A 27,630-nucleotide genomic window follows, 5' to 3' on the forward strand; every position below is an offset into this window, starting at 1 on the left:
TCATCATCTTTTTGATAACTTTTTAGGGAAATTACTGTTACGTAGACATTACATTATTTCAATCTACCTCTTCTCATTTAATCCCTAAACACTAAAAATAGACATAACATGTATTTTTGAAAGAAGGAATAAAATCTGGACACTGTTGTCCACATTTTCATCAAAATAGGACGTAAGTCTTTTAGGATGCAGTTAACATATCCAAAGGCACTAGGCAATGCACCATAAGCCTGGATTCCAACCCAAGTCTCACTGAAATCAAGCCCATTTACTTCACCTTCTACTTCACACCGTGGTAGCCACTTCACTGGGTTAAAGGCATCATCTTCAGGAAGGTTTCTTTACTAATGGACGTTCAAAGTAGAGTAGACACTTACCAATCACTGTACAAAGTGAATATATTAGCGAACATTAGTTGATTGGAGTACCTCATAGAAAAGAAGCATTTAGGGGAAAAGGGCTCAAACAGGTGAGTTTTGATTGCATAGAAGGCTGAGGTGGGTCTGGTCGACAATGCAGGTTGCTGCAGCCATGCAGGAGGAGACCCTGCCAAACAAAGCAAGGCTGTGCATTAAGGATAGACATAGACAGTGAGGCAAAGAATCACTCCAGAACTCTCTCTAGACCAGCCCTGACATCCAACCATCATTTTAAATGTGAAGTGCTACTTGGATCTGATTTTGAGGGTTTTGGTTTTAGGATTTCACTGCTATTTTCACTCTGAAAGGTCATCAGAGAGTACGTTAGATGGAGATAACTCTGTCTCGGCTCAGTGTGCTGCTTCTATAAGTGTGCCCTCCTGAAAATAAACTACATCTGGCAACCACTCGTGTGAATTACCTAAATAAAAGACTCACACTGTTAATGGAGCACTTTCGTACTAGAAAAAGAAACCATTAGATTTGATGTTAAAAGAAACTGCTACTGTCACTCACTTGATTGATTGCATCTTTTATTAGGTCTTCACTGAATTATTTTATGGTATTTTTCTTTTTAATCTGCTCCCCTTTGTTGAGATATTAAGAATGTATATTCTGAAAGTAGTGGTAAAAAATGTTGAGGAGTATAAAATTCAAGATCATAAAAGCCTTTTCATGGGTGGTATTATGAACATGCTGTCATGTGGAGTCTGGAATGTAGGTATAAATTTCAGGGAGTGAGGATTATGCTGTAAAGGGAAGTGGAAGCATAAATTGGAGCTTTAAGTTGGTGAAAGAGAGGGAGTGAAGGCAAAGGAGAAGTAAGCCTGGGGCACCTATCACAACCATTAACACTAAGGCTTCCTTTGGTCATGGCCTTCCAACTAATGGTTTCTCAAGTGGTGTTTTTTCAAGGACCAGATGCAAACTCTCTTCAACGGGGTGTGCTCTCTTTGAGCTCCTTGCCCCTTTTATCACCTAGCACAGCCTGCGATCAGCCTGGCTAACACATCAGAAAATGTCCTTGTTTTAAATACATGTACCTCCATCACTGGGGACCCTGCTGCACTGGGTACAACCGGAGCATCTGTGTATCTGGAGGACAAGGAATTTGTCACATGATGAAACAGACGCAAGTGATACACACAGCAAGAGGAGTGTGAGATAAAGAGTTGTTACAGAACACTGACTGGCTAAATGTGTACATGGAGCTTGGGGCCCATAGGACTCTGAGAGACAGCTAATAATCATCATGACAGGCTGTCAAGCTTCCATTTTTCCCTTTCCTGTTTTGCATATTGACCCTGAACTGGGTGGCATGTTCATTTTCTATGCCTCACCACGTAGCATCAGGGCTGGGCCAGCTTTGGCTGGTATCTGTTACTAACTAACGAGCTGCTGCCTTTGACAGTGTGGCAGAACCGCATGCTTATATTTATAAATGTCATGCACAGAGACTCGCTGGTGGGAAAAGCTGCTGAGGGTGCCATGCTGACGATGTGCAGAGGATTTCAGGTGAGTGGGCAGAATCTCATTAGCAAGGTCTCCCCTGTTCTTCCTGTCTGACTGCCAGAAAGCCAATGAGCCCAACAAGTACAAACATGGGCCCGGTAACAGTCGCCGTCTGCCTGTACTTGGCGTGCTGGCCTACACTCCCCTCTGACCGTTCCCAATTCATGAACTGAAACAAACCTTGAATTCTGAACATTCGTCATTGTCTTAGGTTGAATTTCCCAAAAGCATACCCTGAGACAAAGTTTTTTGTGAAAGTGATTTATAAGGAAGTCTTACCACAAAAAAAAAAACAAAACAAAACAAAAAACAAAAAACAACAACAACAACAACAAAACAGTAGGGGGAGTGGAAAGTGGATCCACGAGGAGAGGAGTTTGTGGTAGGCACAATAACGGCCCCCCTCAAAAGAGATGTCTGCTTCCTAAAACAGAATTTATGACTGTACGTGGCAAAAGGGAAGTAAGAATGCAGATGGAATTAAGGTTACTAATCAGCTGATCATAAACTAGGGAGATTATCCTGGATTATGTGAACAGGCCCGATCTAATTGCGACAGTCCTTAAATGTGAGTGCCAGAAGAATAGTCAGGGAGATGGTGGCATGGTGGGGGCTGAGCTGATGCCCTGTGCTGGCTCTTAGACGTGGGGAGCTACATACAAGGACCAGAAAGAGGCCTCTAGGACCAAAAGGCAGATAGCCCACAAGGAAATGGGACCTCAGCCACATGGAACCGAATTTTTTCAAGGAAAAGATCCTCCCATAGCTCCCACAAAAAGGAACACGATCCTACCAACACCTGGGAGCCTAGCAAGACTCAGACAGCTCTTCTGCAGAACTCTACAATTACAGGTTTTTTGTTGTTTAAGTCACTAAAACTGTGATTTTTACAACAACAATAGAAAGCTTACAGAGGTAAAGTAAAGATGTGATATGAAATAAAGTACCATACAGGGTAATTAACTGAATTTCTAGGAGGAAACCTGGTGGCATATAAAAACCTCAGAGTTTTTATATCAGGAACCAGATGCTGAGTATTATACCATGGGGCACCTATCAAGCATTGCTTAAGGGCAAAGAGTATGGAGAGGCAGTGGAAAACCTAATTTTCCAGGAATTTCCTGTTGTCTGCATAAGGACAGATTTCCAATAAAGAGGTGCAGGGGCTGGCTGAAGACAAAGAAAGCAATGAGAGCCAGTGTTGTGGGAAAATAGTGAAGGGATCCAGGGGGTGTGCAGGCAGGTGCTGACACTATCTGCTACAACCATCCATCATAATAAATATGCACTCTCCCAAAATCTATCATGTAAATGAAACCACTAAATAGCTCAGGAGATGCAACACAAGCTTTTAAAGCAACAGAGCATGGTCAAATCCCAACTTTTTTGTGACCTTGTGTGAATTATCTACTCTCTGTAAGTCTTAATTTCTTTGGAAATAAAATAGATATTATTAATGGGCAATTCTCTAACCCAGTTTCCACGAAGACTGAATAAATGATTGACCAGAAAGCACCTTACACAATGCCTGGAAATCAGTGAAAGTTAGTTCTCTTCCTCTTTTCTTCCTTGACCTTGGACTTAGGACTTACCTCAACTTTATCTGTCATAGGAGGGGAGATCAACATTGAATTTTAATCTGTGTCTCATCATCCTGCATATATTTCTTTTCTTTCAGTTTATGAAAATTTCAGTTTCCTCCTGACTTTACAAAAAGCCCTCTCACTTCTTCAAAACCTCCTCTAGATACTGAGATTTTCTTTATTTTTACAGCCAAATTTATAAAACAATAATATCCAGTCTCTATCATCTCATCTTCCATTTACTTTTAAATCCAGTAGGGTCTACCTGCTGTTTCTGTCCTCTAATGTGTTTTTCCTTGGAAAGTATCACACTATTTGCCAAACCTACTGTTTCTTGAGCTCACGGTAATATTTGACACTGTTGGCCACTGCTGAAATGGGTTCTCTCCCTCAGTTGTTCATGGCTTACCCCCGGCTCTGCAGGTATTTCTCTTACTCTGTTTCTCTCTGAAGTGTTAAACATCCGGCACCTGCAATCCCCTTTACAGTTCGCACCTTAGACTCTCAATTTAATAACATCTGTAATTGGGGATACCTGGGTGGCTCAGTCAGCTAAGGGTCTGTCTTTGGCTCACAGCATGATCTTGTGGTTCATGAGCTCGAGGCCTATGTCAGGCTCTGTGCTGACAGCTCAGAGCCTGGAGCCTGCTTCAGATTGTGTGCCTCCATCTCTCTCTCTCTGCCCCTCCTTCATTCATGCGCGCTCTCTCAAAACTAAATAAACATTAAAATAATAAAAATAAATAACATCTATAATTGTAGCCAATATTTATTGGCATTTACCATGTGCCAGGCACTTGACTAAAGACTTCACATGACACAAATGGTAGTTACTATGATTATTCCTATTTTACAGAACACGAAACTAAGGTTTCCAGAGATAAAGTAACTTGCCCAGAGTTACACAGCCCATAAATGGTAGAGCCAGGATTTGAAACCAGAAAGCCTGATTCATACCCAGTATTTTATTTAGTTTCTATTCCTAGTTATCCTTCCCTGTGTAGTTCTTCAGCTACTAAACATTTGCCAGTGACCAGCAAGTTTCTATCTCTGGGCTAATATCTCTGCTGAATTACAGACCCATGTGGCTCACCTGCCTCCTAGACAGATCCTCTCATAGGTGCCACAAGTATTTCACTCTTTGTTCCTCAACCCCAACCTCACCCCCATCAGATAACCTGCCCCATGCTTCCTGTCCTAGTAAGTAGCACAGATTCAGTTGCTGAATGACATTGCAGTCTGCGGCTTTCTCCATATTCAGCAGTTACCAGGTGCTATCAACTATAACACTACTATAGCTCTGGGACCCCTCTGTAAATCCCCAACTTTCACAGACTTATTTTAAGCCACCAGCATTTCTGTGTAAACCACTACAGCTGATTCTTAACCGAACTGTCTGCCTTCAGTCTCACTGCAAACCCACCCTATTGCCTAGGTTAGTTTTCCAATCCACAAATATTATTACATTAGGCTTTAATAGTTTCCATTAAATTCACAGGGATGTACAAAATCCAAGTTTGGCTGAGAAGGCTGGCTGAGATCTGGGCCTCCACCACTTTTCTAGTCTTATCTCTTATGTAGGCCCCCATTGCCATACCAAAATATTGCAATTTCCCAAGAGGACATGTCTTCTAACTCCTCTGTGCCACTACATATGCTCTCTCTTCTGCCTGGGGCTTGGTTCCTTGCCTAACTACCTGACCTATGCCTATCTATCCTTAAACACTCACTCAAGCCCAGAAGACTTCTCTGCCCTCATACTGCAAGTGAAATGCAATCTCTTTGTGCTTCCTCTATGATTATTTCAGTATTCATTTTCCAGAGTGATTATCATACCAGGTCATGTAATAATTTACATTCTTATCCATTTCCTCAACTAGACTCTGCTCATGGAGAGCAGGGATTGTGTCTCATTCAGTACATAACCCCAGCACCCAGCCCACAGTAGGAGCTCCCTAAGCATCTACTGAATGAAAAAGGCACACCTAAATCGACAAAGAGTATATTACATTATGGCTGCACACCCAGACCTCTAAGGTTCCCACAAACACTTAACACATGCTTTTCAGCTACTTATTATCTAGAAGATATCAATGCAGATACTCTTGACACCATATGGCAGTCACAAGCCTGAGCACGCATCAGGAAAACCACACCTGAAAATGTTTTATCTGAGACACTGTCTCAAAGAGAAAGGGACACAGCCATCTGTGAGGAAAAATTTCTGTGACTCTACTTACAGTGGCATGTAGCTACTCAAGATATTAGCCAAGACAGTCAAACAATATTTTGCACTTTAAGATTAAGTCTGAGAGGATACTTATTTGAAGAAAAGAGAGATTTCCAGGGGTGGCAGAGGAATCCACTGTATTCTCAGGAAATTGGAACAGGATATTTTTTCCCCAAAATACAAAATTTACAAAGGCAAAGAAGAGGGATTCAAACATCCCTCCTTTTTTTTAGATTCTATCCAGGTCTTTCTTGGAGAAAGTCACAAAACAGAAAGGAAAAGAAAAGGAGCGGACAGGGATTTTTCATTCTTCTGTTTGCTAACTGTGCAGTGGAAGGAAATTGCTGTTAGCAACAATGTTATTATATAGAACATAAAGAATAAAGCACCCTGTGAAGTGTCTATTTTTAGAGCAAATACTTGGATACGATTGTGCAGTCTCCTGCCAATGGCAAGGAAATATGCATGGCCTATTGGAAATAGCCCAGAAGGAGACCTGAGTTCCAGAACTAACTCTGACCTTAGCTTCCCCAGCTAGTGTTTCCTAAGATTTCTTTTCTCAGTCTGGAGAAGAGGAGGTGAAGCAGATGGTCCTTAAATTGGCTTAAAACTCTAACTTTCCAAGATCCTCTCCTTTGCTTCTCTGTCAGCAAAGAGATCACTTGCTACAGTGAAGGCTGGAATCCAGCCAGAGGAAGGCAAAGAAATATGATGCCCAGATGACCTAGGCAGTTGTGGCACAGAAACCTCAAGAATGAGATGAACACGATTTCAGTGACATGCTATGGCCACCCTCGCTGTGATGAGTCAACTGAGGCTCTGCGGTGCATGGTAGCAAGAAATGTTAGCAACAGGGTAGGAGAAAGGAAAAAGAATGATCTTGCTTTACAGATCCCCCACTTCCATTCCAAACTCTTGAATTCTAGATTAGAGAACAGCAAATTGAGGAGAAGTTTGGTATGTGGGCTGGTGAGTGGCTAGCCAGCTCATCTTTCAAACACACCCACTAAGTAAGTTGTTAAACTGAAGCTATTTTTTTTAAGTAAAATTCTATGTGCGTGGGAATGAAAGAGGGCCATTCACAGAGAAAGGACAGAAGTTTGATTGTGCTTGGGTTCTGAGAAAAGGAATAGATAAAAAAAAAAAAAAAAGTTCATTCAGGTGACTTTCCCAGGTACCAGATTGAAAAATGCCCATTTGTAGCAACTGTACAGCAGAAAAGATGGGATGGGTTTTTAAGGAAGCAAATAATAAGTTACTTACACTTTTTAAAAAAGATGTATTAAACTATTTAAAATCAGAACAGTGTGGGGAACTCAGAGAAGCTCCGGAACCTGACAGTCTCAGACTGTAAAAAGAGTGAGCAAGTTCACACATTCTCAGCCCTCTCAGCAATATCCAAATAAAAATAAACAGCTCAGGGACCTACAGAAAAGGATGCTGTCAGTGGCACGGTCTTCTTATTATGTCTTCTTCCCTATTTCTGTGTTTATACTCCTATTTATGCATGTATATCTGATGTATTTAGTTTTACATTTTCTTCTCCAAAGCCTGTCATCTCTATGTTTAAAAGATTTTTTTTCTTTCACTGTTTAAACACATGAAAAGGAAGAACACAAAAATCCTAGGCTAAATGGTATATTGTCCCTCCTCAGGGCCATTGTGAAACCTACAGTCACAATGTGCTCTTTTGCATATGGAACATGCGAGGATAAAAATGTCACAATTTGCTCTTCTAACTTTCGTGCCTTCAGTCAAGATACCATATTTATGTTTCCTCATTCCACTTTCCCTTCCAGAAAACACAGTGGCTTTCTCTGGGCATCCTCTTACGGTATTTGTGATTATTGTTGATCTTTCTCTGTTGTGTTTCTACTTTATCTTGCTGTTGCTGATCATGTGGTTTGTGGCAGGAAACCTGTAAGGTACACCTGGCCTGCGTTGTGTCATTTCGTGTTGAGACCTCCTTTTCCTGGCTCATTTCCCTGACACCGGCCTCCATAACAAGGCTGCTGCTGCTCCCCTTCTGCATGGGCCCTTGTCATCTTCCTGGCTCAAGGTTTCTCCCTTGCTTCTTCCCTTTCCCCTGGCTTCTTGGTCCCAGCTGCCTAGACACCAAGCCTCTGTCCTGACACTTAGTCCACAGACTAAGTCACTCCCATCCTGATGCCTCCACATACACTCCAGAACCTTCTTTATTTAAGTAGGGAAAGCACAGCACCTTCATATATACAAGCCTGAATATGAAGCAGTGAGATTGATTCCACAAATTTCATACCAAAATAAAGTCTTACTGCTTTATAGTCATAGTTATATTTGTCTGTTTATATTCCTATTTATATATGCATATAGAGATACTGTATTTAGATTTTTATTTCCTTCCCCTACAACTGTCATTCTATTTTTAACAGATTTTTCGCTCTTCAAATATGGCAAGAAAAGACAGAATGATGCAGGTGAGTTGCTGCTGCTGCTGCTGCTGCTGCTGCTGCTGCAGAACAGGTGGGAACCAAGAGCACATTTAAAACAAAAAATAAAGTGTGATTTCCCTCAAGACTATTCTTCAGGGATTGGATTTTCGAAAATGAGCCTAACAGATCTTCAGAAAATCTATATTCCGCTCAGTTCTGACACTAACGACCTGAAAATGAGGGCTGTGGATTAGGAAATTTAGTTTTTCACACATTTGGAGTGGGACAATGCTGAATCTTGAGGTCATGACCCTTACCCATGATTCAGGCTTTTTGGGTGTCAAATGTTAATGGCGATCCTCAGACATTTCAACTAGGCATACATTAGGACAAACGCCCCCGAGGAGGGCTGGACTACTTGTAACTGAGAAACAATGGATGGACAGTTTGAGTAGAAAGGCCTTCATGGAGCATGGCTTTAGATTCTCACTTTTTGTGAAACAGGAGGACAAAGAGATGGATGGCGCAGTGTGGCAATTTCTAAGATATTGATTGATCTTGGAACATTGATTGATTTGATCTTGGCCTACTTGCTTATGATTTTGGCAAACTGTTAATTCATTCCCCCCAAAGCATTCCCCTCTTCCATAAAAACAGGCATTTGTATAGGTTGGCGGAAGCACAAAAATAGAAGAAATCCAGAGATATCAGTGATGTTGAGTATCAGAACCATCCTAAGAGCCTGGACCAGCCAAACTAATCCTTTCTATACAAGTCATTTTTTGGAATCGCGGTTATACCAACATAACCTTTACTTTGGCTTAGCTTGATACAGAAATTAGCACCTGGGGGCGCCTGGGTGGCTCAGTCGGTTTAAGCCTCTGACTTCAGCTCAGGTCATGATCTCACAGTTTGGAAGTTCAAGCCCCACGTTGGGCTCTGTGCTGACAGCTTGGAGCTCTGTCTCCCTCTCTCTCTTCCCCTCCCTTGCTCGCACTCTGTCTGTCTCTCTCTCAAAAACAAACAAACAAACAAAGAAACTGGCACCTGGAAACAGGATACTAAGTAACAAAACCTAAAAATACTTCTAATCTGGATTAGACATTAGGTGGTAGGCAGCAAAGAACTAGATACTGCCTGCTGGTCTTCTATACCCCATGTTAAGTCTGGTAACTTAAAGCTTTAGCAAAACTTTTCACCTGTGTTCTCAGAAAGCAGACTGCATGCCCAAGGGGCCTATAGGTTCTAGAGGAAGTGGTGGGAAACAACCAGAAGTTTAGAGCTTAGTTGTTCCCTGCCACCTTTAATAAAATACCTAAGAAAGAGGTAACCTCAGGCGAGAATTTGCCAGTTTGAAAGCAGACGTGGAAAGAGCTACACATCTGCTAAGTGAGACACTCTATCTGCTCACAAACTGAAATCTGTATCTGTACTTAAGAAACCAGAAACTGGAGACCCAGAGGATTGGAGACACAAACTGGATTGGTTCTACACCCGAGAAGAACAGAAGTCTATTACCTGGAGCCTCTCGCAAATTTCTCCCATGAAGATGTCTTGGCCTAATGTGCATCCAGTTTAGAAATCAGTTAAAGAGTGCTATCTTCCGAGCCAAACCTAACTGAAGAAACTGGGGGATGGACTGGGCAGAGATGCCAGCAAATAGAAGAGAATCAGCAGCCATAAGGACTATGTCTAGAAAAAAATTTATTTAAGGTTAACTGTCAATATTAATGGCTGGAAAAAAATAGATTGAAGGCTTAAGTTTTTTAGAAAATTGTGTCACCAAAGAAACCACAAGTATGAGAGGCTTCTGGCCTGGTTCAGCCAGAGCAGACTGCAAAAACTTTACCTTTCAATACCCACTTCAGATAGAGAAAAAGTCATTAGTGAGACTATTACACGGGAAAAAGTTGGGATCCTCGGGGGAAATGGGAACTCTCCCAGAAAGCAGAAAAAGGGGGAGCAGATGGATTCACTCCACTCTCTTTCTGCTCAGGCAGGAAGTCTTTGTAATAGCTAAGGGCTGTTGTATTTCCAATGTTTCTGTTTTATGAATGGGATTTTGAATTGCAGTTATCATATTTTAGACTGATAATTTTTCCATTGGGTGTAATGACTAGATCACAAAGAATTTCATCTGGACCTATTAAAGAAAACTATCCATCATCAGCCAGAGTTCCTAAAGTTTGATCTGATGCAGTAATGGATGGGACTTTAGACTGTCTCTCTTGGAACACAGGGAGATGGTAAAAAATATATGTACATAGATATTTAGGGGCCATTGTGGCATATTTCTAGCTGTCCCTCAAAATCTGCCCTCACATACCTTCATGGCCATCCAGCTAGAAATGACATTTTCCAACATCCATGTAATATGAGAAGAAGAAATGTTTACATTTTGAAACTTCACTCTTTTTTTTAAAGGAAATCTCTTGATCCGGATTTTTCCCTTTCCCATAAACTAGAACACAGCCATGTTAGCATCCCACATCCTAGCTGAGGCCTTGTCACTTAGGACAGTGATCTAGAGGAGGGTGAATATGGCAGAACAAGACAGAAAAAATACGGGTTCCTTGAGGACTTCATCACCCTGGACTGGCTGAAGTATTACCTAAAAGTAAACTCCATCTTTCTCAAGCCATTTTATTTCTGATTCCCTTTGTTTTAACAGCTTAGCCTTTGTTATAACTAACATATTATTCATATTTCTGTCCTTTCTTAGAACTACGGGGTTTTCTTGTCTAAGGTAGGACAATTCTAGGAAGTCATCTCCAAAAATAAAGAAAACCTCCAATTCATAGAAAACAAACTAAGAAATTAAATAGATGAAAAATCAAACTGAGATCTATTTTACACCTCAGTGAGGACTACAGGTAACTATTATTATTAAGAGTGAAAATACCTTATTGTCTTCTTGTGTTTTGTTTCATGGGCTCTGTCTGCTTTCTTTTGTTGTTAGAGTAATATGATAGCATCCAACAAAACAATATGTATTTATTTTGCAACTCCTACATTACAAGCACACAATCTTTTCTTCGATTAGAGAGAAGAATGAGAGATGCTGTGTTTTTTTTTAAGTTTATGTATTTATTTTTGAGAGAGAGACAGAGAGAACAAGCAGGGGAGGGACAGAAAGAGAAAGAGAGAGAGAGAAAGAATCCCAAGCAGGGTTTGCACTGTCAGCACAAAGCCCGATATGGGGCTCAAACCCATGAACTGTGAGATCATGAGATCATGACCCTAGTGGAAACCAAGAGTCAGACACTAAACTGACTGAGCCACCTAGACACCCCAAAAGATGTTGTATTCCTACATTCATTTCCACAATGGACAGAAGAAAGAGTCCCAGGTAGAAGACACAGATCTCTGATGAATGGGTAAGAAAAACAAATAAGGCTCTGAGATCAGAGCCTAATCTCTGTTGCTTCCAGAGAAGCAAAACACCAAGAGCATGCACCATCACTCATCACTTCTCCATTTTGATTCATCAGTCCTTTTGTGCTGTTTGCCCTCCCTCAGCCTTCAGAAAGTCAATCAGGCTGAAATCATAAGGAAACAAATTACAAGATGGCCAAAGAAAGCAATGGACTCGGGGAAAATGATTATTTATATATTTGAAATCTTTTTAAAGAAATTCCAAACAGGTCTGAAAAATTTTTCTAAAGCTACATTTAAATTTTTACAAGTGAATACTCCAACTTACAGGTGGATAGGGAACAGTGAACATGGAATTGTTTGATCCAGTAGGTTAAGTAGTAGGCAGAAGATAATAGAGAATAAATTGCCAGCAGATGTTGTTGTTGGTTCAGAGCCTGGGACTGCCAAATAAGAATAGGCTGCTGGGATATCATAGAATATAAATGACTTTCTCACTCTGGGTGATTTAATTTCACTGAGTTGAAACTTGTAACTATTTATTATGGTGAGGCCAATATAGCTGAAAAAATTTTTAAGTTTTAAAAGTATTTCTTTACATGGATAGAGGTCAGTGTGGTGGATGCAATGGTACACCAGTAAGACCCCACCCAGGACTGAATCAATGTTGCAGGAGAGCCAGCTCTCTCAGTGACTAAGGATGCCAGCATCCTTCCCCCAAGACTGGTCTATGCAGACAGTAATAAATCTCAGCCCCTTGGCCCCAATTCAGGACAACTCTAAGGAGCCATTACATTATCTTTGTGATGACTGCATCACAGTTTGACCTCCCCCTAAACCCATTCCTGCTTCCTTCACTCCCTTGTAAATGTCAATCCAAAAACACTCTCCAACCAACCTCTTACGTGCAAATCTCCACCACAGAGTCTGCTTCTCAAAAAACCCAACCTGAGACACAGGGATAAGAAGGATAGTCTATTACCCAGATCTAAAATGGAAAATTAATCATTCTAGAAAGACAATGGACTATAATACTCCTTAGTTAGTTAGTTTTGCACTATTTTTTAAATTTTTTATTTGAGTATAGCTGACATTTGAGTTACATTAATTTCAGGTGTACAACATAGTGATTCGATAAGTTTATACATTATGCTATGTTCATCACAAGCATAGCTACCATCTGTCACCATACAACGCTATTACAATATCATTGACTGTATTCTCTACAGTGTTACCTTTTATTCCTGTGTCTTATCCATTCCATAATTGGAAGCCTGTATCTCCCATTCCCCTTCACTCATTTTGCCCTTCCCCCAGCCCCCCTCCCCCTGGCAACCATCAGTTTGTTCTCCATATTTATAGATCTGATTCTGTTTTTTGTTTGTTTATTCATTTGTTTTGTTTTTTAGATCCCACATGTGAGTGAAATTATATGGTATTTATGTTTCTCAGTCTGACTTATTTTACTTAGCATAATATCCTCTAGGTCCATCCATATTGTCATAAATGGCAAGATCTCATCTTTTCTTGGCTGCATAACATTCTTGTGTGTGTATGTGTGTTTGCATACCACATCTTCTTTATCCATTCATCTATCAGTGGACACTTAGGTTGCTTCCATATCTTGGCTATTGTAAATAATTCTTCAGTAAACACAGGGGTGCCTATATCGTTTCAAATTAGTGTTTTGTTTTCTTAGTATAAATAGTCAGTAGTAGAATTATGAGGTCATATAGTATTTCTGTTTTAACATTTTTGAGGAAACTCCACACTGTTTTCTACAGTGGTTGTACTAATTTACCTTCCCACCAACAACACATAAGTGTTTCCTTTTCTCCACATCCTCACCAACATTTTTTATTCCTTGTCTTTTTTGATTATAGCCATCCTGACGGATATAAGGCAGTGTGGTTTTGATTTATTTGGGGTTGAAGTAAGTGGGGGGGAGAAATGGAAAGGAGGTGTCAAGTTCTCTTGACTAACTGTAGCCTCCTCCTCATTGATTGATTACACTTTCCTTGATAACCCTGAATGGTCATCTATGTCCAATTAATGCCAGAAGTCCAAGTCCTGACTGAGGGGTTGTTTTTCAGAAGTTACCAGGAGGCTCTGGAGATTCTCTTCATTTCTCAGTTCTGTGAGAGAGGAAGCTATGGCTGGTCATACCTCCTAATCCCCTCAACTCCTGACTCCTCCACAATACAAGATGATGGAGTAAACACTGACATACCCCGCTATCCCATGAGGAGAAGGGAATTTTGCAGCACTTAAACTTGAGCCCATGAGGTTCTATTGTTCTGTTTGCTCCATAGATTGTCCTTTACACAGTCTGGGATGAGAATGAGAGGGTGCTGGAGTAAAGGTCAGAGTTCATGAGCTAATAATTTGATGGAGTTTTCTGGCCCCAATTGCTGCTGGCTTTTGGAGGTTCTCACTTTCAATTTGAAGGTAATTAATGCCTCTTTGCTCCAAGAATACTAATCAGCTATTCTGGGTCAGCAGGAAAATCTCACTCAGTATCTTCATAATATGAAACTGGCACTTAAAACCATTTCTAAAATCTGCCCCCACCCAAAATATTGCCTATTACCAAATTAGTCTAGATTGTATAGTGAGATAATGCTGAGCCCCTGAATTTAGCATTTGAATTTCCAAAGTAGTTGTTACATTGATTAATGTATGAGAAAAGTGTTGCTTCATCTCTTCCCTTTGTATTTGTGGATACAGAACAGTGTGGTACAAAATCTGATGATGACTAGAATGCCCACATAAATAATACCTTATTGGTTTGATGGGGCATTCTAAGTACAAGCCTTATGATTATAGCACAAGTTGAGTGAAATTTTCTGTAATTATTCTGTTTCAATTCTACACATTGAATCCTGCTGTACATGAAATTCAGCACAACTTCAGGTTTTATCTCATAACTAGATGCCATCATTAATTTGCTTTTGTGTTATTTGAAAACAGCCCTCTATCGTAAATAGTTTGCTTCATACAATTTTCCTAACAACAACAAATTGAATCCTTAAAGGCATGTCTGTCAGAAGTCTATGAATTTGAAAAAAAATAGAAGAGAAAACAGCATCAGCCCTGTTTGTTAGCAACCACAACCTTAGTCCTCAAAACATCAACTTAAGAGAAGAAAAAGAAAAAAAAAAGCACTATTGGCAATACAGTTTGGGCTCCCTTAATTTCATGCACTGTGACTTCAACAATTTCTCCATTTCTCATCTTATTTCTATAAAAGTAGCTTCATTTAAAAGCAGGGAAACCACATTTCATGCTCTTCAGTTTCATTAAAGTTATACAAAAGGAGCCTACCAAAAGGAGCCTCTCCTAATTAAACAGTTGTAGCAGATGAAAATATTGAAATGATGAATCTGAAAGGAAGCTGACACTATATATTCCCCAGAATTTTTTATCATGACATGAAAAAAGGAACTAAAAAATTAAGATCTGAATCTTAGGATGAAGTGTCACATATGTCACATTATAAAATGAAGAAATGAAGCCCACTGACTTCTTGAGGTAGTACAGGTGGTTTGAGACAACCAGAGAACAAAGGAATTTCCTCTGATCCTTCCTTAGGATAGGTTCTGTGTAGCTCCTGGACAGGGAATCTTCTCCTATGTTGGAAGGTTATCAGAGACTCACTCTTGTAAACTAACGGCAGTGGCTGGTTGATGCAGATGCCTTGGACTCCCACGAGAGTGCTTTCATCATAATTCAGCCCGAGTTATGGAGTGTGCTGGTTAATGGGCACTTGAGGTAAAGTGTTACCAAGAATAAGAGAGAGTAAAACTTAATGTGTTATTCCTCCCCTCCAGGACCTGCAAAATAAGCTTGCTTGATTGACAGTCGCCTCTCTCAAAGTGAAAAGAGTAATGACATGCTTCTCAGAGGCTTAGGAATGAGACTGCATTCTAGATGGCTTCTACCTCAACTCTGAAGACACACAGAACAAGGTTTATAAAGCAAACACCATTTGTTCTGATCTCGGTAGTTATTTATTTCAGTGAGTTTCATTTCTTACAGCTCAGATTCTCAACCACTTACTGAGGTCTGATAAGTAGCTTAGAAATCTATACATTTCATATGAAATTTTATGTTAATGAATTTGTGGTCTAATTACTCATTGCCCTTTTCTCTGTCTTATATTATTTACAGGGTGTTCCAAAGATGAGCTTTCCAACCCCAATCCTATTAAACCCCAAAACTAGTTGGTATGTTATTAGGTATAAGTAATTTTGACTTCTGATTTCTTTAATCCCTTGATCTTTTAAAAACATTTAAAGGGGCGCCTGGGTGGCGCAGTCGGTTAAGTGTCCGACTTCAGCCAGGTCACGATCTCGCGGTCTGTGAGTTCGAGCCCCGCGTCAGGCTCTGGGCTGATGGCTCAGAGCCTGGAGCCTGTTTCCGATTCTGTGTCTCCCTCTCTCTCTGCCCCTCCCCCGTTCATGCTCTGTCTCTCTCTGTCCCAAAAATAAATAAAAAAAAAAAACGTTGAAAAAAAAAACATTTAAAAGTTGACCTCATAAAGGCATAAAAGATTATTTCCTATTATCCCTATTCTTCAGATTTCTTGAATATTCCAGACCACTATGTAAGTTACACATGTTCTGACGTGTTCTGACATGAACGAGGCATTCTAAGGAAGCATTCTAAGGAGGAATGCCTCTAAGGAGGCATTCACGTTAAAACCCTATAAACTTAACATTTGTATGTGTGTCTATCTATTGATAGATACATGTATATGTGTTTCTATATATATGTATGTAAATATAATGACAGCTTTTGACATAAGGCAATGAAATGTCTGGTTCTAACAAAATTTTTGTATCACAACAGTTTTCTGAGAGTTGAAAGTAAATAGTATGAGGAAGGGAGATTGTATGAGTAAACCACAGCCCTGAATAATGGTGAAAAGTTCTACACTGTGTGACTTAGACACACACTCTACATGAAAAGAAAACAATAGATATAGATAATACTTACTGAAAGTTTACTATATACAAAATTCTGTTCCTTATGCTTTAGAAACAAAGCTTTAGGTAGATATCACTTTCAACATTTTACAGGCAAAAATCTGAGGCTTAAAGAGACTGAGTAAGTCACTCCAAGATAAAGTGACTATATAGTTTATCACCTAAACCAGAACATTTTTGAGAATGAAAGGAGCCATTAACTGGTAGGATGCTAGGACAGGAGGTATAAAAGGGAGCTATCCTAGACAAACTAGAATATATATGTGATATTCTATTCAACAGCTGAAATTCAAGCCCAAAAAGACAAAGTCTAGAGCCTGGAACTTTATTTTTTTTTAATGTTTATTTATTTTTGAGAGACGGAGCGCAAGTAGGGGAGGGAGGAGAGACAGAATCTGAAACAGGCTCCAGGCTCTGAGCTGTCAGCACAGTCTGACTCGGGGCTCAAACTCCAGAATGGCAGTTCTGACCTAGGCCAAAGTTGGAGACTTAACCTGAGCCACCCAGGTGCTTCTAGAGCCTAGAACTTTAACCACGAAGATACACTTAGTAGTTTCTTCCTTTATAAAGTAACAAGAAATAGAGGAATAATGTGCTTAGAAAGCATTGTAGCATAATGCATACAAGTTGTCAAATATGGATAAAATAAAGTTGTTCTGGCACATACAACTAACTGACTGGGACTCATATCTTTTTTGGGGTGGAGGTCCAAAGTAAGCAAGTAATGTGAAAATGGAGTAGAGTCAAACTTTACTTTAAAAGCTTCACAATGATCAACATCATAACCAGGAGAACTGACTCCAACTGCAGAAATAACAGATTTCTACTCACCATCTCTTGTTCTTTCTCTCTTTCTCCCTTCTGAAGGTCTGGAGTTCAGTTCTGGTGAGTTAAGTGAGCATAGCATGAAATGTCATTGAATAGTTCTCAGTAGAATAAAACCAGTCCTCTGCATCAAGAAAAATGAGGGGGAAAAAACAATAAAAAATAGATTAGATGACACTTGCATAGAGAATGCATTTGAAGTGAGTGCATGAAGGATAATAATAGGCAGGGACAGGAGGTTAGGACATACCAGGCTGAGAGAACAATTTTCACCAGGATCATGAAAATGCCTATACCTGGAACATCAGACCCAGAGAAAGATGTAGTTGAAGAGTAAGATTACGCAGTACTTTGAATATCAGCTCAAGTTTGGTCCTCATTCTATAATCAGTGTATGGTAGCCTTTGGTATGAGTCAGATTCACCCATGAAGCATTTTCTTATAAGAGCCATTATGTAGCATTAGAGAGCAGTCAGAAAAGGAACAAAAGTTTTGCCAGGAAGAAGTTGCTCCTGAGGCCTAGAAATTAATTTGATGGTGAGATGTGGACTTGTGATTTTCATGTTATGCCCTTTGGTACTGGGTGTTTTGTTTGTTTGTTGTTGTTGTTTGCAGGAGATAGAGAAATATGTACATGTAAATTTAATTTTTTATAATGAAAAAATTACATATACATACATAACCTCTCTTCTCAGTTCTCAGTTTAAGGGCATCTGACCACGGTGAAACATGAACATCTGCATATTTCAAAACATCCCAGGGGTGCCTGGGCAGCTCAGTTAGTTAAGCATCTGACTCTTCATTTTGGCTCAGGTCATGATCTCATGATTTGTGAGATCGAGCCCCACATTGGGGTCCATGCTAACAGCATAGAGCCTGCTTGGGATTCTCTCTGTCCCTCTCTCTTCCCCTCTCCTCTCTCTCTCTCTCTCTCTCTCTCTCTCTCTCTCCATCAAAATAAATAAGTAAAAATTTTTTAAAAATAAATAAAACATCCCAAACCTGAGTCTCATGGGCACAGAAGTCAGGAACAATTATTATTGGCAATGGTGGGCCACCACAGGTTTTTGCAGTCTGATCTATTTTAATAACTTTTTTCCTTGACAATTTTTTGTGAAGGAAGGAAAGTCAAGGACTGGAGAATAATTAGAAAAAGCCTGCAATAGTTCAAGGATGAATGGCATCAAAAGTAGTTCCTAAATATAAACTGGGCAACATCTGATGGCCAAGCTTGCTAGAACAGCTTCACATAAAGTTTGAATAACAAAAGAAACTGATGAAATAAAAACTATATAAGCTGGAGAGAAAAATAATTATACAAGCAAAAGAGTGTGTTGCTATATTCTGATATATATAATAGTCAACAGACCTCACTTCAAATCCAAGCTCTGTCATTTACTATATGTAATAAACCTCGAGCAAAATACCAGACTTCTAGTCTCAGAACCTCATCTGAAACAAAGGAGTTTTACTGGTCAATGAGACCAGGAACTGCTTCCCACAGGCTTACACCCAGAAGTCCTAGGGTAATTTAAACATAGGCAGAAGCCAGTCTGACTCACAGAATCTTAGTAAATTTTAGAGTGATGAATACTGGCTGGATGTCATGAAAGTTGTGCATAGGCAACTTCAACCTGGCTCAAACAATGGACAATCTGACCAAGACATATGAAGGGACTTAAAAAAGCCAGTGATTTCTATCTCAAGATCAAACATTCAGTTTGAGATGTATTGATGAGAATTATCTTCTCCACAGCCATATATCTCAACCTCATATGTCATGTCTCCTTCCCAATGATGTATTTTCCCTGCTTTAAGCCAGCTTCCCACCCGTGTATGAAGACAGCATGAACCTAACTAAGCCAATCCTCTTTTTCTCACTGTTTTCACATCCTCTCTCTTAGTCAAAGCAAGTTGCATGTAACGGATTAATCTATATCCTCCTAATCCCACGAACAGGTGCTTCTCTTTCATACAATATAGCACAGCAACCAAGTTGGCCTGCTTTCCACAAGTGGAAACCTACTCAAGATTTTCTGTTCATTTCTCATTATCTTGACTCCCAAAAACAACTACTTTGTAAGACTGTGTAAAGATCCAACAGAACACATATAAGGACCCTATAGAGAGTAGGAACTGAACAAAGGCCACTAATTACAATCTGGCAAATCCTGGCACCACTTTAGTTATAGGACATGTTTCTTTATCTGTAAGCTATACAAATAATAAATTCCTTCAAGAGTTGTTATGAGAATTAAGTAATAAAATTGGGTAACATATCAGAGTATGTCATTCACTTTAAAGGGGCTTTCCAAACACTAATTTCTTTCTTTCTAATTCCACTCTTCCAAAAAAGCACAATGCCTGGGAATTCTGGAAAGACTAAAATGGAAGTGAACACTTGGAGGGAGCTAAGCTGTCTGGTCAAACCACAGCTCTCCCAGCTCTGTACCTTTGGGCAACTCATTTAACCTCCCTGTACTTCATTTTCCTCAGCTGTAAAGGCAATAATGAAAGTATCTACATCACACTGGTATTTGTAGGATTAAGCCAGATGATGCATATAAAGCACCTAGAATAGGACCTGGCACTTAATTAATGTTGGTGTTAACCATTATTGTTATTTTGTTTGACAATTCCTCTTTAGACCATTTCAAAAAAAGAATCAGTGGGGTGTGTGGTCCCTGACAGGACAGGTTACTTGTGCTCTTCTCAATTGTTATGAGGGGAAATACCATCCACTGTGACATTCTTAGATACATTTACTTTCAGAGCTGAACTGTAAGTACTCTCTGTATTAGGTTCCTAGGGTGGCCATTACAAAGTACTACAAACTGGAATGGTTTAACAAAACACAAATTCATTCTCTCACAGTTCTGGAGGCTAGAAGTCCAAAATTGAGGTGTTGGCAAAGCCATCATTTCTCTGAAGAATCTAGAGAAGAAAATGTTCTTCTGACATTTACTGGCAATGCTTAGCATTCCTTGGCTCATAGACACCATGACTCCAATCTCCGCCTTCAATTTAACCTGGCACTCTCTCTGTGTCTTCACATGGTCTTCTTCCTGTATGTCTCTGTGTCTCATCTCCTCTTCTTATGCGGTACCATGATGACCCCCATCATAACCTTACACTTGTACAATGACTGTGTTTCCAAATAAGGTCATATTTCTGAGTACTAGATATTGGGAGTTCAACAAATGTTTTAAGGGGACATAATTCAAACCATAACACTCTCATTTATTTATTTTGAGAGAGAGAGAGAATAAGCGCACACATGTGTGTGCATGAGTGGGGGAGGAGAGAGAGAGAATCCCAAGCAGACTCCATGCTGTCAGTGCAGAGCCCAAGGTGGGGCTCTATCTCACCAGCTGTAGGATCATGACCTGAGCCAAAACCAAGAGTCAGATGCTTAACCAACTGAGCCATCCAGGTACCCCATAAGTCCCACAATTCTTAACAAGAACTCTTTCAATAGCATCTACCAAAAGCTTCAGAATACTATATAAAAATAAAAACTAAGTAATCCTTCTACCCTGAAAAAGAAACTTGGTAACACTGGCTTTGAAAATTTGCTATTATCACCCAAGCTGCTGTTTTTTCTGTTAAAAGAAAAAAGAAGGTTTTAAAAAGTTCATGTACTTAAAAAAAATGACTATAACTTTAAAGTAAATATTACTGCTAAATAACTGTTACATAAAACCCCAAGAAAAGAACACTTGATATGGAGAACACAGTGTAAACTGGGCATGCGTGTGTGTGCTTGCTCATGCACACACATGCATAATATGCACATACATTATTTGCCTCTGTGTCCCTGGAAAAGATGGAAATGGTCTGAAATCAAGCAAAACAGATGGCTGAGTGGGCCTTGTGAATCTCATATATCTCAAAGAAGTTAAGAAGTCAGTGCAGCATTTCTTCAAGAAAAAAATCTATGAGTTCTTGAGTTTCTATACTTTGTCTTGTCTACTTCTAGACAGCTTAGAATATTCACTTTTGAGATCTTCAAAGGTTAGGACTCTGAGGAAGACTTAAAATCTAAATGAAATAGTGCAAGAGCTTTTGTTCAGGATGCTCTTCCTTATAAACCAGAAATACATTGGCATGCTAACATAGCACTCAGATGTGTCTTGCATTACACTCTAGTTGTTTCTGAAAGAGTTTTGTAAAAGTTGAAGGAAAATAATTTATACTCACCAGAAGTGCTTGCTGTTCTCAAAAGAATTTTATGTTTAAACCTCTTGTAAAGCAAAGAATCCTTTGTGAACATTTGTACTGTATAAATGTAAAAAATTGTTATCCTTCACATGGGGAAATACCTTGTATGTATGTTAGAAGGATAGCACCTTATGGGTAACATATTAATGTGACAAGCCTCACCTCCCTTGAAAACATCTTATACAAATACCAGAAAAATTTTCTTGATACATTCTTTTGCAGTGATTTCTGGCTAGTATTGAGGGCCATTTATAAGCTCATCCCCAAGCCCATAAGAACTTTGAATACACTTGGTCATCAAGCTTGATCTTTTGCTCCTTTAATCTTTTCTATGGAATTCTGGGACCTCTATCAATTCCTATCTTTGTTCTAACATCCTTCATGGTCCAGCTGTAATTTTCTCCTTGAAGTTTTCTTTGGCATTCACTGCCTACTCCACCCCTACCCTGCCATACACACAATAATCTTTTTCATTTTGTGAATATTTATGGTGTTCATTATCTTTCATTTGATTTCTCTTGAATTATTTCTCATAAAATAGTTATCTTTTCATATATCTTACAGTACCCACCAGTTTGATCATTTTTGACAGTAATAGTTTAGAGTTTTTCATTGTGCCCACCCAGTGCCTGATGTAAAGTCTGTATTCATTATTATTTGAGGATGTGTTTAATGTCAGACATACAGTCAATGCATAGGTCACTGCACTAGGGGCCACAGGAAACATGAATAAGGCCCAGTCTCTACTTCAAATATAATCTGTTAGAGAGAAGGGGAAGACTCGAGTAAATATAAAAGGCAGACTACAATAAGGGCAATAAGGAGTCTATAAAATAATGACAGGGACAGGGAGACAAAGTAGACTAGATGGCTTGCATCAGGATAGGGTTTATGTTGAAGGTAGTTTTTGGAATGGACCGTGAGAAGGGGTCAGAATTTTAATAGGCAGGAAAGGAAGCTATTTAAGAAACAGAGACCAAACTAAGCATAAAATCCCTGGATGATTTCTGGCATTCTGGAAGGAACTGAGCTACAAGCAATAGTAACCAGAGGTGGTAAACTTAAGACTGGTTAGCACAGGCAATTTTTTAAGGAACTTCAAGTCTGGCTAAGCATGTACAAAGAATTATAATCCTCTGCATTCTCCATTTTTGCAAGCTAGGGTTCAGGAAGAGATATTTATTTTGATCGGTAACACTGAGTTATTAAACAGAATTACAATGTGTCTAAAATCCTAAATTAATTGAAAAACAAAGCCTGCATTAACCAAACTCAGGAACTTGCACTGTTATTCCTCAAAGTCATAAATCAGACCAAATGAGCACAGAGGCAACTGGGCTTCCTACCAAACATTAGTGAATTTCACCTAAATTTCCCTCTCTTAGGAAAAAAAAAAAAGAATAAGCTTTCAGTTACCTACACTTGCCAAGACAGCAGATTAGCTGTAACTGTGTAAATGTCTGCTCAGTGCCACATGTATGCCTGCATGTAGTGAGATAATTAATTGATACTTTTCTCATCATTTGTAATGATAGCTCATTTCTAGGAGGAAGCCATAACCTATCAGGTTAAAAGAAATTTCTTCTCCACAAAGACAAACATTTAGTTTTCATTCTACATTTTGTATTACAAATAACAACTCATTATCTTCATCATGGTTCAAGTACACTTAAAGACAGAGAAAGAGAGATTAAAAACATATTTGATTTTTTTTGGTGTGTATAGTTTTTAGTAGCAAAACAACCACCACAACAACTCAAGAGCAACAATGAATATTTCCCTTGAGTACCCAAATTTTTCTCAAACTAGTTACATGCATCTCAAACTAGATAGATTTTTAGATCTCTAAAAATCACCTAGAAATCCTCATGTCAATAAGGGGAAAATCACTTTGGGGTCATAATATGCATTTTTCTACTGGTCAAGAGTACTTCTTCAGTATATTTTTCTAGGCTTGGTTTAATCTGATTCCAAGTGTGTTCTCTTGTCAGGAGGCTTCTTTCTTTCAAAAATGCGCAGCTCTTCTGGATTTTTTCTGATATTCAATCTAAATCTCTCTTTTCTCTTACCCTATTTCAGAATATATTTTCTAAGGATGCCAAGTCACAGAGGCCTACATTCTAATTGCCAAGATTTGAAGTTGTTGGTGAGTTTTCTTTTTTCTTCTCTTTTTTATCCATTAGCCACATTCTCTTTGAGCCGCAGAGGAACAGATGTTGAGTTCCCAATAAGAAAAAGCATGAATCTCATAGGAAAATAGTATCTCCTGTTTCTAAAAGCAATATCAGAACAGAACAAAGATTCTAATATTTGACTAAATTTTGCTTAGGTAATGAAAATCCAATGGCCTCTTCTGTGTACATTTGCTGATGTTCTAGTCTAAAATAAACTGGCAAGGCCATCTTAATGTTGAAATCTATGTCCCCCCAGCAGCAGTAATAAACTGTGCTTCCTACCAAAGCTCGGAATTTCTCTTCTGTAATTAGTTTACTGTGCTTGTAGGCCCGAACTTACTATTTACTCTATATAGAATGGGATGGAATACAGAAGTGCTCTCAGTATATTTCATACTGTGGAAAAACAAAGTTTAAAGTGCAGTCAGGTACTTTGATAGAAAACCGCAGTTCTTTGATTACTTCTGAAGAGGTATGTGCATTAATGTCAAATCATCACTTGATATAAAAGCCCAGATTTTCTGATAAAAAGTAGCTTTTACAGAACACTGAAATCAGACAGATAAGCAGTTAAATGCCTTTGTGCTTTGTAACTCAGACCAACTGGTGTGTCTCCTGATGAATGTGGGAATAATTGAGAATCGCATTTTGAAACTGACTAGAAATTGGCTGGAATTATAGATATTAGATCATTTCAAGAAAGCAGAGTCTAGGTCAGGGTTAGGCGTCAGTAAAGCAATGTTTAAAGCCCTTAATATCTGATCTGTGTCCTTCCCCTTTTACTTCCCCCAGCATCTAGCATAGTGTCTTGCATAGAGCTAAAGCTCAATAAATATGTTTTTTTTTCTATATATATCAGAAAGAATGAGAGATATGGGAGTAGAGATAGCAGTAAAAAAAAAAACTCTGGAGAAATTCTGCTGTTTAAGGGAATGGCAGCTGAAGGAAGGACGTAAAGGTCAAGGAAAGGGGCTTTACTTTTTATTATTTATTGTTAGTAGTAGTAGTAGTAGTAGTAGTATGGGGCGGGGGGTGGGAGACATCTTGAAATGGAAAGAAACCAACTAAGACTTGGATGTGCTATGAAGGAGGAGACAAGATGACTTGTGCTATTGCTTGGGAGTTAAATAAGACCTTTAACTGATTATTGATACAGTACCCTGCAACTTGTTTACAGTATAGCTTTAATTGTGCTGTGCAATACAAACCCATGTTAATGAAAGGAAGTGAGTCCACACTGGGAGCTTGGCTTTGACATGGTAACTGTCTATAAGAGGGCAAAGCTAGGACATGAAGATTTATGCAAGGTGGTCCCTACAGGATAATGACTCTGTTCAATACTCTTCAAAGATATTAGAGGAAATATGGCCTTTCCTCCCCAGAACCTCACTGCTTAGAGAATCTCTAGTTTAGAAACCCCAAAGGCTCCAGGCTTTGGGACATACTTGGATGATGCGGTCAGGATTTGAGATCTGGAGGAAAGGAAGCAATTATAAAGCTGATTGAGGGAGGAGGAATGGCTAGTAGAGTCAGAAGTTGTAGATATTATGTTGAAACATTTTCTAAAAATGAGGCTGGACCATTATTATTATGAATAGACTTATTCCCCTGGAGTAATCACTGGAATTTCATTCCAAAAGAACGAGTGTTATTGTAGAAGAAAAATCAAATTTACTCTATGCAACTTGGAGAATTAGGAATACAACAGGGACACAGATTCAAGTTGATATTAGGAAGAGCTCCAGAAAAAAGGAATTGTTGAGTTATGTTCTTGAAGTATAGAAGCAAAAGAATAAAAATGTGTTAAATTATTTAATTTAATCTTAGATCCATTGTTTTTCATAGACCTTTGTTCATATAGATCAATTCTCCACTCCTCAGTTTCATTGCTTTATAATAACTATAGCTATTACTCATTACATGTCAGGCACTATTCTAAATGCATTATGCATATTGACTCATTTAGCCCTCAAAAAATCCTATAGTTATTGTACAATTATTATCCCCATTTAACAGATAAATAAACTAAGAAACAGAGAAGCTGACTTGCCCAAGCTCACCCAGAGAGTAAGTGGTAGAACCAGGACTCAAACCCACGCATTCTATTTCCAATGCCTATTACCTTAAAGCACTTCTAGCCTGTCCAATCCTATCCTATCCTAGGCTCTTACCCTTTCCTAACCTCCTCTCTCCACATAGCAGTGGTTCTCAAACTTAACTCTATTTCAGAATAACCTGAAAAGTTTCTTAAAACAGTGACTACTGAGCCCCACCCCCAGGTTTCTGATTCAGAAGTTCCACGGTGGGACCTGCGCTTTGCATTTCTAATAAATTTACAGCTGCCACTGCTGCTGATCTTGCTACTATGGGAACCTCACTTTGAAAACCACTATTCTGCAAAATCATTGTAGAATACGGAACTAGCCTGGTTCATAGTAAATAGTATCTGTTAGGGTGAAGGCTATGCATTTCTTTCAAAGAAATAGAATTCAGACATACACACACACACACACACACACACACAAATTCATTTTTCCCTTGTACAAACACCTAGAGCAGCTTACATCAGGATTGCCATTCAGGATAGAGATTTCTGCTATTTTGTTGCTCTACCATTCCTTAGGACATTATTTTCTGCATGGCCAATGATGGTACTCAGTCATGTACAGGTTCCATCAAATGAGAATGGGAAAGTATACCAAATAAATTAAGGTCCAGACCCAGAAGTGACACATGGCATTTCAACTCATGTTCCAATTGCAAAAGCTAAGTCATCTGACTACAGTAACTGCAAGGAAAATTTAGAAGTCTTCTATTATATTCAAAAATAGAACATGGAAGAAATATAGTTGGTGGTCAATATGCAATCTCTGCCACAAATATATTGGATATATTTCTACTTTGTCCCTTCTATACCCATGCCCTGCCTGCCTAACTGCACTGGGTATTACACACACATTATATATTCTTATAGAGTCTAGAGCAGTCAGGATTTCCACCCTGGAGAGACTCAACAAGTATGATTAATCAAATTATCCAGAGTAAAGTATTTAACCTACCTATAATTATTTAATTATCAAAGTATACTAATCATATCTGTCCTTTCAATCATAAAGATGCACTATAAAATGTAATTATGGAAAAATAAAAAATTACTTTAAAAGCTCCTGTATTATGTCAGGCAGTTTGTTTTACTTAAATCATTCATCTAATCATCAAACAAACCCTATTTCAGATAAGGAAAGCCCATTTTTCAGTTAAGGAAAGGAAGTCACATAAAGATTACGTGACTGGTCCCAATAACACAGTTGTCAATTTGTAGAACTGACTTTTGGACACATACAGATGTGGCCCTAAGTCTTTGCTTTTAACTATTGCTGAATCTTCAAAAATATAAACATTAAATGATAAATCACTTAACATATGGACTGAGCTACCTTTCAATAATGAGAAAGTTATTCATGCCCTTAATATTCAGTTTGATGGTGCTTCCTAAGAGATTACTTCAAGGATTCATAGGAGTCTAATTTGAAGACATCTTATTTACTAGTCCTGAAGGCTAGCTGAGTGCCAGAATTATCTGCAGAACACTTAAAAATGACACTGTCTGGACCCACTCCAGACCACCACCAAATCAGCCCCTTTATGGTGAGGAACAGGTGTCCATATACTAGTATGCGTTATAATTGTACCAATGGATCTAACCAATGGGAAGTATTATGCTAATGAAAGAGTGGTCAGGCTGACTCAGGAAACAGGCAGCTTATAAAGACCTAAATGCCAAGCCACATTCCATAGGTGAGCTTTAAATTCTTACTGTCTTTAAACCTAAGTGTAATATTAAAAGTGTTCAGTATTTCCATAGACTCAGATACTTTTCAGCACACATTCC

At 39.0% G+C, this 27,630-nt stretch overlaps 1 long non-coding RNA gene across 1 annotated transcript in view; it reads right to left on the reverse strand.

The window, feature by feature from the left end:
* Positions 1-293: 293 nt before the first annotated feature.
* LOC125164542 (uncharacterized) overlaps positions 294-27,630 on the reverse strand; it is a 96,440-nt gene continuing 69,103 nt past the window's right edge. Inside the window, exons 2-3 of the long non-coding RNA XR_007151801.1 lie at positions 17,350-17,467; positions 294-546 (exon numbers count right to left, since the gene is read on the reverse strand). This is a non-coding gene — a long non-coding RNA (uncharacterized LOC125164542). The remainder of the gene's footprint in view (positions 547-17,349; positions 17,468-27,630) is intronic.

Source organism: Prionailurus viverrinus, chromosome B1 (genome assembly GCF_022837055.1).
Source record: "Prionailurus viverrinus isolate Anna chromosome B1, UM_Priviv_1.0, whole genome shotgun sequence".
NCBI lineage: Eukaryota > Metazoa > Chordata > Mammalia > Carnivora > Felidae > Prionailurus > Prionailurus viverrinus.